Source organism: Empidonax traillii, unplaced genomic scaffold, assembly GCF_003031625.1.
Source record: "Empidonax traillii isolate 1590-97213 ecotype Southwest subspecies unplaced genomic scaffold, ASM303162v1 scaffold81:size2596050, whole genome shotgun sequence".
NCBI classification, from domain to species: domain Eukaryota; kingdom Metazoa; phylum Chordata; class Aves; order Passeriformes; family Tyrannidae; genus Empidonax; species Empidonax traillii.
The window spans coordinates 1,374,200-1,386,915 of NW_020955274.1; the positions used below are offsets into that span (position 1 = coordinate 1,374,200).

At 40.1% G+C, this 12,716-nt stretch overlaps 1 protein-coding gene across 5 annotated transcripts in view; it reads right to left on the reverse strand.

The window, feature by feature from the left end:
* Positions 1-12,716, reverse strand: part of THRB (thyroid hormone receptor beta) — a 160,457-nt gene that overhangs the window by 76,697 nt on the left and 71,044 nt on the right. The window contains exon 1 of one of the 5 annotated variants that reach the window (XM_027880980.1): positions 8,345-8,394. The exons of the other annotated variants lie outside the window; for them this stretch is intronic. The gene's annotated coding sequence lies outside the window, so the exon portion shown is untranslated. Of the gene's footprint in view, positions 1-8,344; positions 8,395-12,716 lie in introns of those variants that run through there. 5 annotated transcript variants of the gene reach the window in all.

Consider the following 12,716-nt stretch of genomic DNA (forward strand, 5'->3'; position numbering starts at 1 on the left):
ATTTTTTTTTTTTCTGTAAAACACATTGTATTCTGTATGCAAACCTTACTCAGAAGTGAAAACAACTTAATGAAATGTCCTCCACAGCCCATCACAGAACCCTGCTCTGCATATGAGAAGGTGGTAATGATCGGACCCCGGCTAGGCTCTGTGTTTGCCTCTCCCTGCCTTGTTCTGGCAGAGGAGAGCCCACCAGAAAACTGCTGGCTTCTCTCTTTCAAACAGCTCTCTAAGTGCCACAACTTAAAAAGCATAAAAAGGAAACATACATTTAGAAACACATCCACTGGCTGAAGCAGAGCCTGCAAAGCAGCAATGGAGAAAAAAGGAAAAGAGAGGACTCACCAAGATACATCCTGATGTAGGGGAATAGTTTTGGTAGCAAGTCTCTCCTTCTCTCCTCTTTTCCTTTCTCAGTCCCCCCACTCCTAATTTCCCCATTTAAGGGAGAAAATAACAAGGCAGAAGATGCCAAGAGACTTTCATGACATAAACAATAAGGCCTTCCTGTGCCAATATTTCCTTTAAAAACACTTGCCAATAAAGCTCCTGGAGGCCAGCAAGAGAAAGAAATGCCGAAACAGCCATGACATGAACTTGGCATATTTTCTGACTCACTCACTTCCCTTGAGACAATCCCTCCAAGAGAATGCTGAAGGATAATGGGAAAAGAAAATTTCTTCCAGCGAAAAGGACTTCAGCTGCCCATGCTATGCAAGAAAACTGCCAATTAACTTTATTTCTGTTTACCTACAGCCTTGCTCACACAGCCACCTCTGCTGACATGTTCCCTGACTCACACACTCATGTTTGTATATTCATCTTGCAATCCTGGTGTCTGAGAAAGACAAGGAGATTTTTTTAAAAAAATACAACTCTGAGAATCCTCAACTCCAAATAATTTCTGCACAACAGAGACAATGATCAATAAATGATAAAGGGTAGCCAAACACTTGGCTGCTTCACATATTAAACCCAAGTTTCCCTTTTACTTATCCCTGCTATTTATACTTCATAACTTTTTAATGCCAGAGACACTAAAAATGCTCATATACCTTGAGATATCTGTAATGAAAGATTGTCAAGATTACTGTGTCTCAACAATTTATCTCATTTTGAGTAATACCATGTTTTCAAAACTAAATGGCATGTTAAGAACCAGAAATTCAAATCTCTTTGGAAATCAGAATCTTACACGCACAAACATTCACTCACTCACTCACTCACTCATTCCTGGGGTATGGCTGTCCCCCACCTGAAGTCCCTCATGGGCAGGCACATAGGGTTTCAGCTCCCTCCTCTCATCTGTGCCTTCATCTTCAGTGCCAGGCAGGGGACCCTCCCCAGCAGGCTGGAACCCAGCTCCTGTGGGAGAGGACAGGCAGGAGGCAGACCAGAGCTGCACTGATGGCAGGGGGCAACGTGGCTGCTCCTCCACGGTGGGGTCGCAGTGTCTCCTGCTTTTCCAAGGGCAGGGGCGCGCAGGCTAAACGTGTCTCTGGCCAGGCTGCGCTCCAGGGCAGCCACCCTGCTGCACTCCTCTCCAATGGCAGACTGGGCAGCAAGCCCCCACCCTATTTCAAGACAGATAAAGCATAAACCGCTGCTTTGGGGGGGCTGTTTGGTTACCAGTCTCAGTCTTGCAATGCAGAGACACCACCTCTTCCTTCCACATGTGCCCAATTCAGTGGACTGTGCACGGATGTGTCCATCCCTCTATGTGAACCCTGCACCCTGTTGCTTGTGCTCGCTCTGTTTCTAAGAAGGCAGCAAGCACTGCCAAGTGCTCCTCACTTGGCTAAGGGCTCTTACTGTTGCTGGGGTTTCTTTGGTTTTGCATTCAACTCCTCAGATTAGCATCAGGGTATCACATATCAAAATAACCACTAGTGAGGATTTGCTGGCCTGCTCAGAAGAGAGGGCTCACCATAGCTGAAGTTGCATAATTTTACCATAATGCAGTTTGATGTCATACACCCCTGGCTTCTACTTTCTAATAACCTGCTTGCTGCTTTAGCACTTGGGCTTATGTCACACTCACCAAGTCCCCAGACTCTCCTCTAAGAGCCTGCCTGCCCCTGAAGACCCTCAGCAATCATACCTAAGCCAGCGCCACAAGACTGGACACACATGGAGGTTTTTTTAAGATGTTATTAATTTGGGGGGCAATCCCAGCTAGTATGGCTCTTCTGGTAAAATGTATAAATGGTATAGTATGCTATAATGATTGCAATCTGCATTAGGAGTTACCTACTAGTTATCATGACTGCTGGGCGCCTTGTCAAGACACACACACACGCACTGTATGATTCTCTTTTCTTAACCATCTTTTTCTGCCCACTTGCAAAGCCAACACTGGTTTGTTTTTAGGTTTGTTTTCATCAAAACCTGAGAAAATATGTGTTTTTTTGTAACACCACCGAGGCAAGCCATCTGTGGTTGGCTGGCAAACTCTGAAATTCAGGGCTGGGGCAGAAATATTTAGGAGTCAAAAAAAGCTGACTTGCTCAAGAAATTAAAGCCCTTCTGACAATCTTCCAGAGAGCCCCTGAGGAAAAGGGAGGGAACCAGAGAGACTCAAGGAAAATGGATGGGAGCCCAGCGTTGAGATTCACGCCAGAACGGTTCCTGGCCAAGAAGGAAGGTTGGCAAGTAGACAAATACAGGCTTTCATAGGCAGCATTGTAAACAAGACATTAAAAATATTAATCCATTTAGATTTCAAGCACTGAGATGAGATTTACTTAAGAAGCAGAATTATGCTGGTAATGGCCCCTCAAACATTTCAGCTCAATGTCAAAACTTCTGCTCAACCGTATCAAGTGAAAATACAAGAAGCTGTTGACACTACAATATTCAAACATTCAATCGTATGGCAGGGCTGGAAAAACACAGAGGAAGGCAAAGGAATGCAAAAACTCAAGCCCTCTCAAAGAAATGGCATTCAAAAATTATCTTTACCTTTATTTCTACACTAAAATAATAAACTGAAGGGGTGAAATGGTTTCTTAAAACCAAACTTCCTTTCAGAAATCATTTCAAATAAAATGTAAGTTACTTCCACCAAAATACTTTCTTTTCAAGCAGAAACAGTCATTTAGAACAGAATGGCTTTCGTGTGAAAGAAAGTTTAAATAAAATGTTAAACACTTAGGACTTTTAAAAAAGTTTCTTGTCTTGTGCAGGAATCAGCATGTCACCGCTTTTTGGTTTGGAAAACATACACTTATTCTAAACAATTGAATATTTTTTTTTTTAAAGAACTGGAAAAGTCATGTCTCAGCAAAGCAAACAGGTGTTCAGGAAAACTGAAGTACAGAAATACATGCTTTTTTGGTGCACGTGTGAAGTGTCATGTGACCCTAAGCCTGATACCACTAGAAGACTCACAGATTTTCTTCTACATATTGGTAAGCAGAGTTCACAAGCTCCTCTACCAAGTGGCGTGTCGGGGGACGCCCACAGGGAAGATCAAGTGCCTTAAACAACGAGAAAAATACGTTCTGCAATAACTACATGAGATTCAGCAACTCAGTCAGGAATTGGAAGACTCCTGTATTGGGTTAAAAGAAAGACTAGTATTTGTTGAATTAATGAGATTAATCCCGCACAGAAGTTCACATACACAGCCTGCGCTCAAGTGAGGTCTTTTTTCTCCTCTCAGTAGCACCAATAATCACTGTGAAATGCCACACATGGAGGAACTGAGGTATCTCCACTCAAAGCACTAAAAGCATTCTAAAGAAAAGATTCGTGTTCTCCATTATGTTCAGTCATTTAAAAAATGCCATTAACTTAGTAAAAAGGGTAGGATAGAAAGCATCCCATCTTTTGCAACCTGGGATATACTATACACCCCTCAGATTTATATTTCTTATCAGGTTCCTTAAAAAAAGAACAAAAATTAAAAGATTAAAAAAAACAAACCACTAAGCTCTTCCTTGCTTGTATCTGTAGCCACTCATAAAATTATCTTAAGATTTCTACAGTATCTGAAATGGAAGATCTGATCAAAGGAATACCTCAAAACAGAGTTAAAGGAGGAACAACTTTGTTCTGCTTAGGAGTGAAAAAAGCAGATTAAAAAATCCAAAATTTTATAACAGTTCAAACATTTAAATGCAAATTAAAATAGCAACACATGAATTATAGAAATTCTGTAGCACTCCTGATCTTATGAATCATACCATGAAATTTGCTTTCTGCTCTTTCAATGGAACCAAAATGAAATACTGGCATCCCAGGTATTTTGAAATGATACACAAGCAGCACATTTAATAGCATTCATTTTAATAAGTTAGCATTCTATCTCAGATGCATGTTTCAAAATGTTCTAGCTGAAGGTATGTTTATGAAAACTATTTGCCTATTACATACCACAACTGGTGCAATTTCACCGTCCAGGGAGACATTTTCATCCCACAAAAGGAGAAGCCACTGGCAAAACACTGCTTGGCAAACAGTAGCTCACACACTGAAGCTGCAACATTATCCTGGCTTTCCTACATATTAAGCATAGGACTATGTTCAAAGTAAACATGTGGTCATAATTAAATAATAATTATGACTAACATTTGTGTAACACCATTCATCCAAATAGTTTAAAGCATTAGGTAAATCTGTAAACAAAAGGTCTAATCCTGCACCCTTTACTCACATAATACCATGCAGTTCAAACGGGCTGTGTAGATCTTGTCTACACACAGACCTAATTGTTCTCAATTAACTCCATGTGTTAACACTTATTCCAGTGCGTCCTGTTCCTGTTTAGCTTAATTCTCTCACTGCTTACTACAGGTGAATGTACTGTTTCTATACTCTCACTGATTTAATATCACTTCTACTTTTGGACACTTTCCTACATAGGGCTTTTAAAATCCTAATGCAGCCTCACCTCTCCCACATACTTCTAATAATACAAATATTCTTTTATAGATGAAGTTCATTTGTTGCTACTGTGCTTAAGGGACTGACCAACACAGCTGACTTGCAACTGTAAACCCAGGACCTACAGTTTCTATTCTCATACCTTAATCACACAAATAGCCCTCTTCATCCATCATGCTCCAGAGTAAAACCACAGGAAATGGTAAGAACAGGGGAAAATTCTGCAGTTTCTAAAAATAAAATATATTCAGAAGCAGACATGCTCAGACCACTTTTATGCATCTGCAGTACAAACGTTGTCTGTTACAACCGAATCAGTTAGAACCAAAGAATCTAACTGCTAAAAAAACCCAAAACCCCAAGAACAACTTGTAGACCTTCCTAACAATTTTGTGTCAGTCTGCCTTGACAGTCAAGAAACTGGAGAACATGGGGAAAAATCAGGAATTCTTGAGTCAGATTTCATTTTGGCTCTGCTATGGACAGCTACTTAACTTCCTCACTTCAACTGCAGTATCTGCAAGTCAAGCCAAATCACCTCTTCCACTTACGGATCTTTTGAAATTCATAAAAATCCCTGTGGTTCTTTGAGGACAAATACCGTTTACTAGTGCTAGCTGCTACTTAGCTTTTAGCATTTTTTATCTTTTATTTTACATTTTGCATAGAAGAAAGTCACTGCCACAACCCACTCGCACCACACTTTAGTGTATTTTCCTTCCACTTTTCATTCTTCTTTGCAAGAGGTATACTCAGTTTTAGCTCTTATATGTATTCCATGTAACTTTGATATACATCAGAAAACATTTTCTTTTTTTTAGTACCAGACAAAAGCACAAAATGTTATCTCCTACTGAATTGTCAGCAAAGCTCACACTAACATGGCAGTGAAATAGGGTGGGGGTTTTCCCTTAAAATATTCAGATGGCTGTAGGCATTTCTCTGATGTGTTCATTAAAAAAAAAAAAATCCAACAAAACCATAATTGTCTCATTTAAGCACAATGTGGTCAAACCTGAAAAGAATCTGGTGTTACAACAGCAATCCCTACTACAGAAAAAAAATCCTGCAACTGTTTACACACTGTGGAAGGATTTCTCATGAATTTGGAAAAAGCTGCATGGCTATTAGCTAGTAAAGACAAAGCTCTCCTTATTCACTGATAACACCTACAGCTCTGCACTCTTAATCCCATATATAGATAGGGTTTGTGGACCCTGTACAAATGAATATGTGAATATTAATGGTTTAACCCACTCTATGTTAACGGCTTTAATAAGCAATGAAACGGACATGTTATATGGAAGTGCATTGTCTTCACATGTGAGGGGAGGGGGGTTGGAAAGGTTTGCTTCTCTCTTCAGTTGTACAAGCAGCACCTGTTGGCAGCACAAACAGGAAGCAGGCAGGGGAGTTCTTTTGCCCTGTCCAGCCGAAAAAGCACTAGAGGTGCTATACTGTGTCCTGCCAGGACACCCAGAGCAGTGCTCCTGCTCAGCAACTCTTCCTCATTTGTTTTTGCAGTGCCTAGGACAGGACTGCAGCAGTAGGAGCCAAACAGTCTCTCTCCCTTCCCATGGACTGGATCTTGACAGCTGTGCAGAGACCACGGCTAAACACTGAGCTGAGGCAGAGAAACCAACAGCAACTCCATTCAGAACTAGGTTGTACTCTCCTCTGTTCCTTATCTGTTGCCCTTGTTCTGGGGTTAGGCCAAAATGAGCCCATAACCCTGCTGGCAAGAGCACCCCTGGCACTGCTCCACATCATTTAGAACAGGGGCAGGCAGCACAGAGTCCAGGCCGGGAAAGGATCCTATGGGAAAATGAGTGTCATGCTGATAGGGCACCACAGAGCTGTCTATAAATACAGAGACTCTCAACACTATCTCTTAGCAAATCTATAATCCCGGAGAATTTGTTCACAGTAAGCTGTAAATCGCGCCACGCAGGATACAATTCACTGATGCACCACTAAGCACAGCACTGGAACAATTCATGCAAGGCTTTGATAGGGGCTTCTCATGGCACTGAATTTTGGCCATGAGGGTTAAGAAACTATATGAAGTGAAAAGGAGCAGTGCATTAAAGGAAAGTATACAGGACAAACAGGCTTGGTAGTCTGGACTTCCAGAGCTGCTTATCTGTGAAAAGCAATTATCAGATTTGACACAATGGCAGGCTAGTCCATCCTTTCAATTCCCTTGCAGTGGTAACTGGTATTTGCTTGGAAAGCTGTTATGTTTAATGCTGGAAATCCAGAATTAACTCTGCCTGTGATACAAGGTATGATAGTCAAAATAGCCCAAAATTTTAGTTAACATTATCATAGGCTATAAACTGCAGTATCTCAGGAGTGTTGCTATTAGTAAAAACAGCACCTCCAGAGGATAATAACCATTCTGGACATCTTAGCTGAATATCCATGAGTCACTGATGGCTGTAAGTGCCAGAAGACAAGAAGACAAGAAAAAATGTTCAGGGGCAGAAAGCAAAGTCAAAACCTTTTCTGAATCTAATTAGGACAATCGAAAGTACAAACTTCAATTTTTCTTTCATTTTTAAAACAGTCCCTTCTTATTGCTATAACTGCCTCACACTATCACTTCCATTATTTATTTATCAAATGACTCACTTATAAACACACTCTGGTACAATCTGAGTTTATCATACCACTGATTTTAAAATTTCATACAATGCTGTTTTAGGGCTCTTGCATCCCTGAAGATGTATACTCCAAATCTCTGCAAGCACAACATGAACATCCCCATAGTAGATCTTTCTAACATAGAAGTAAATAAAACACACAGTAAATATGCAACTAATATCAAAGCAGTTCTTCAGACCTGACCAAAGCGTTGGTTGCATTTAACACTGAGCAATGAACAGGCAGAAGCCACTCTTTTAAGAGAGATGACATTCCTGAGTGTAAAACACAGGAGAAATACTGATGAGATCCTTTCGTCAGTTTAGTTTCACTGCCTCTGATAGATTTTCTCTAGGCTGAACAGAAAATGACTACAGAGATTTCTACAGATCTCATATCTGAGCAGAGCAGATTACATACACTTTTCAATGTAAACTTTGAAACCTTTGTTGTTCTGGGGTGCAGCAATCAAGAAAAAAAAATCCACCAGGCAATTTCTATTGCCTGGGCAATTGCCACCGGGCAATTTCTACCTCATTAGAGTGCAGCAAAGGCCATTGTCCATATAGAAATGGCAATTCTTGGCTATCTGCCTTTGAAATGCTGTATATCATGACACCTCAAACTTTCAGACTGTGACACATCTGATCAACCTCTTCTTCACTGTATAAGTATATTTCAACTTGAAGCTAACAATATACTTACCTCCCATTGAGATATCCCTTTTTTTTTTTTTAATGTACATAATCTAAAAAGGAAACCTGAAAATAAGCCTAAATTTTAAAATAAAATATAAAATGTGATTTCCTACCTTATACCTGCATCACCTTCTAATAAATGCCATGCAGCTGTGGGAGGGCATTTTCAGAAGGGAGGAAAAGTCCTAGGAAACAACATGCTTTTAGTAGAATTCTGAATGGTTTCATTGAGTATTTTTAGCCTGGCCTCTCGAGAAGCTCTGCAAACATTTGCAAAACTCTAAAACAGAGCCAGGGTTATGTCACTATCTTTGGTACAAATAATTTGCTAGGAACTATTTTATTCTGGCACAGGGATATATCAAGAGAGGATGCGTGAACTGGCTTGTTTTCTTTTGGATTAATGTTGTTTGTCAACTGAAGGCTGTCTTTATGTGGAAAGAGCAAGGAGCCAAGAAGTACATTTCACCATGCCAAAATTAAAGGGAGGAGCTCAGAAATAGTCTTTTATTACCTAATTAGTTTTATCAAATGACACAGATCAACTAACAGGAGATAACTAATAGGAAAAAGGGGTCTGATGAAAAAGTAAGTTATCAGCTGGATGCTCTCCAGAAAACAATTATCTCTCTAGGTAAACAAGTACTACTGTTGGGAGGTCAGACACAAAACACAATGAATGGAGGTCTTCTCAGGATACCAGCCCTCAGTGGAGTTGAAATGGATGGAAAAAGTAGTGGGATAAACTACACTGAGAAAAAGGGATAACTTGTTATTAAAGAAGCTAGTAACTTTAAATAAAATTATTCCTATCTGGCCTATAGATATTCCACCAGCTGGTTGTTTTTTGGTCTTTTTTTTTTTTTTTTTCTTAAAAAAAACCACAGATCAAGTACAGCTTTCCAGATTAATATCTCTATTCAAAATGAAAATTAGGACTACAATAAGAACAGCCACATTCACCTACTCAAGAACAAATTACCAGAATAAGTTTTTTACAACTCATGAGGAAAATGGCAGTTCACAGATCTTATTTTATCTTGACTGCCCTCCTAAGACTGGAAAGGATTATCAAAAAAGAAATACATAATTTTAGATTATATTCTATTTTATATATTATATTCTGCTTTATCCGGAATAACCAAAGGTAGTATCTGGAAGGTCACATTTCCTTTCCATTACTTTCGCAGTTGCATGAACTAAACTAGTCAAAGAATTCAAACTCATGTGGCTCACATTCAGATTACATCAACTTTTAATTCCTAATATGAACCATACTTTCATGTTTCCCATTATTATTTGCTTATCTAGTATATACCTAAAACACGAAAAACTTATCCAATTATTTTAGCTAGTAAAATGACACCAGACACATGTAACAGCAGAAAGACATTTAAGAAGCCTTGCTTAAAACAAAAAAATCCAAAAATGAGAATTTAATTGACTAAAGACTTGTGCTCCCCAGCAGCTTGAAGAGAAGCAACATTGATTTTTACATTCTTTGAAAATTTGAAGTCATGCAACAGAGGAGTTTTATTATGCTATTCTTTCTCTTCATCTTCCCCCTCATCCATCCTCAGTTAATTTGAAAGCAGACAGGGCAAAGAATTTATGGGAAAATGCTCTGTCTCTTGGGATTCTGCAGTTCTACTTTTACTGCAGAGCTGCGGGGACCACAGGAAAATTTCATTTATACTTAGAGTATGCTGTAGCAAGGACTTCTAAATGCAGAACTATGAAAAGAACACAAAATCAGTGGAACCTAAGTGAAAATACCAACCACTCCATCCCACAACTATGTCAAGAGTGGGCATAAGATGTTAATGAGGACTTGGCATGTCCTGGAAAGGGCTGAGTAGCACTGCTGGGAAAGAGTGGCCCTGCTAGCATGCTTTTCCCTGCCTGGAAATGCTGAGTTAGAGACCAAGTCCTAGTTCAGTCAAAATGTCTCGATGACACTGCATCCAGCTGAGAGCACCTGCAGCAGCAGAGGCTTCATCCTAGATTTAAGTTGCTCATTCAGAGTGTCACAACCCTTTCCAAGGGAGTGCTGACATTCCCATCAGCCTGCAAATGTAACAGGTACCACCATTCCTCTGTGCCTCAATGAACTTAGTGGGGTATTGGATTTTGGGGACTCTACAGTAAGACAGTCCAGGAAAAATAAATGAAAAAAGAAAGAGAGAGCACATTACAAGAATCAGTGAGCTCATGAAAGCACAAATAGAAAGCAGATTTAGTTGAGGAATGAAATAACCAGTGGATGAACTTATTTCATCTGCCATCCACCTTTAAAGCCCTGCAAAGAAAAGACTCTAAGATTCATGGCCTTCACAGGATTCCAAGTGACTCCACAAAGAGTGGGGATTCTCTGCCAAAAACAGCCAGCCTTCACTTTCCTCCAGAGAGTCAGTCCTTGGCAGGCAAACCTTAATCACTGAAATATCCAGGCCTGCACATGGATGAGGTCACTGGCCACGATCAGCACATCAGCATGTGAGGTACAGATCTCCATGCATATTAGAGCCAGCTTCTCTCTAATGTATGATCATTCTTCATTCCCACAGAGCCAGGCACCACCACTGTACTCTTTTCTTCTCTCCCTGCCCCACCACTGTCTCCTTCTTTTTATTTTTTCTATTATTTCTCCTTACACTGGAACTGACTGCAAGGCATGGTGCCATCATACTGCAGCAAAATCCTCCTCGGCTCTGCCCACCTTGAAAAGATTGACAAAGGAGGAAAAAATGGCCAAGCCATGACAGTGAGCAGGTCCAGAAGAGTAACCACTGCCATTCTCGCCATGATCACCTGGATATTCAGTCAACCACCTTCCTTTTTCCAAAAGAACTTACCTGAACAACAAATTACCATTTTAACTCCGCATCCTTTCTCTCACAAAAGGTTTCTAGCAGGCTTTGATCATACGTGCTGAATTTCAAAATGTTTTGCTTACTCTTTTTCTTTTAACCCTTTCCCTCCTGTGTCCCTTAAGCAGCAAGTATCTACCGTATCTATCAGAGAACTAAGTAGCAGAGATTCCTGTACTCAAATTCCAAAATCCAACTTTTTAATGCTGGGCCATTCAAATTTACACAGCTCTACCTATAGCATTGTGAGAAGACTCTTCCCATAAATGGGTATACATCCCAGGGTGCAGCCAGAGCAACCTCCTGAGATCATCATTCCTCCACGCCTACAGCATTCCTGCAGACAGCTCCTCTGAAAATTATAAGCTTTAAGGCAATGCTCTCTGCACGCCACCTTCCTTCTTTGTGTCTCCCCGGGAAGGTTCAGCCTTCCTGCCCCAGCATACCCAACACCAGACTTGTTCTGATGGCACAACGTGAACCCTTCAAAACAAACAAGCTGAAGGAAAGGTGTTCATGCTTACTGCTGCTTTTCCATAGCACACTGGCGTTTTGAGTCTGGTCCTAGGAGTACCAAGGCTAGATGCACTGCATCGCCAAACCATACTCACAGTAAATACCAAAACTTCTCCACAAGGACTGAGTTGGTTTGGGAAGCGTACTTCAATATAGGAAAAAAAATTATTTTAAGGAATGTGGGCAAGAGAGGCCATCCAAACAAAAAAGCCTCACTTGACCAGATCACTGACCTTGCCTAGGAATGCAGGTACTATACACAGGAAGAAAGTCATCTGTGCTCAAGTTGCAGTTAACACCCAGATTCATAGGCTGTTTTCCACAAGAAAAAGCTGCATGTAAGGTCAGAAGGCAATAAATCACGCTGCCTAATGGATCAGCTTATTGTTTAGGACACACACACAGAGAAATATCAAAAGCTTTTTGAAATTAACAGTGAGTGATTATGTGAGGCAAATGTACTGAAAACAGAACAGTCTCTCTTAGCTAGGGGTAGAGAATATTCAGCCAAAGGCTGCCTTTGACTCCCACTGTGAACAACGTGGTATGGAAATAAACAAAATGATGTATTAGAAGAATGAAGACTGAAGGTTTTCCACTAACTTATTGTTTTTCTGAACCATTAATTGCTAGACAGCTTTCTATGTCACAATAGCATTTCAATTACTGAGCTTTTATATGATAAATTCACTGTACATTTTTGAGCATGGGCAAAATTTTTCTAATTATTCAAACATGTCTAATAGGAACAGTTATAAAGGACAACTGAGCAGTTGGTCCTCCATTTGCTGTTATAAAACGCAATCTATGCAAACAGATGATAAGCAATTAACAGGTTTAACAACACATGCGATTAGCTGCAGTCATATTTAGATAGACTGATTCTTATGCACATTAAGTGGATTATTTAATTAAGAGATATGCATTTCAGCAGAATACACTGGATGAGAGTGTGTGCGAGTTGCATGCATGTTGAAAAGAAAGTGTTCTTGTGAATTCAATACACATAGGTGGGAACTGTGATACGGACTGTTACTAAGGATTATCCAATACTTCCCATAAAATCTGATTTTCACTTGCCTATAATTTTGTCAGACTA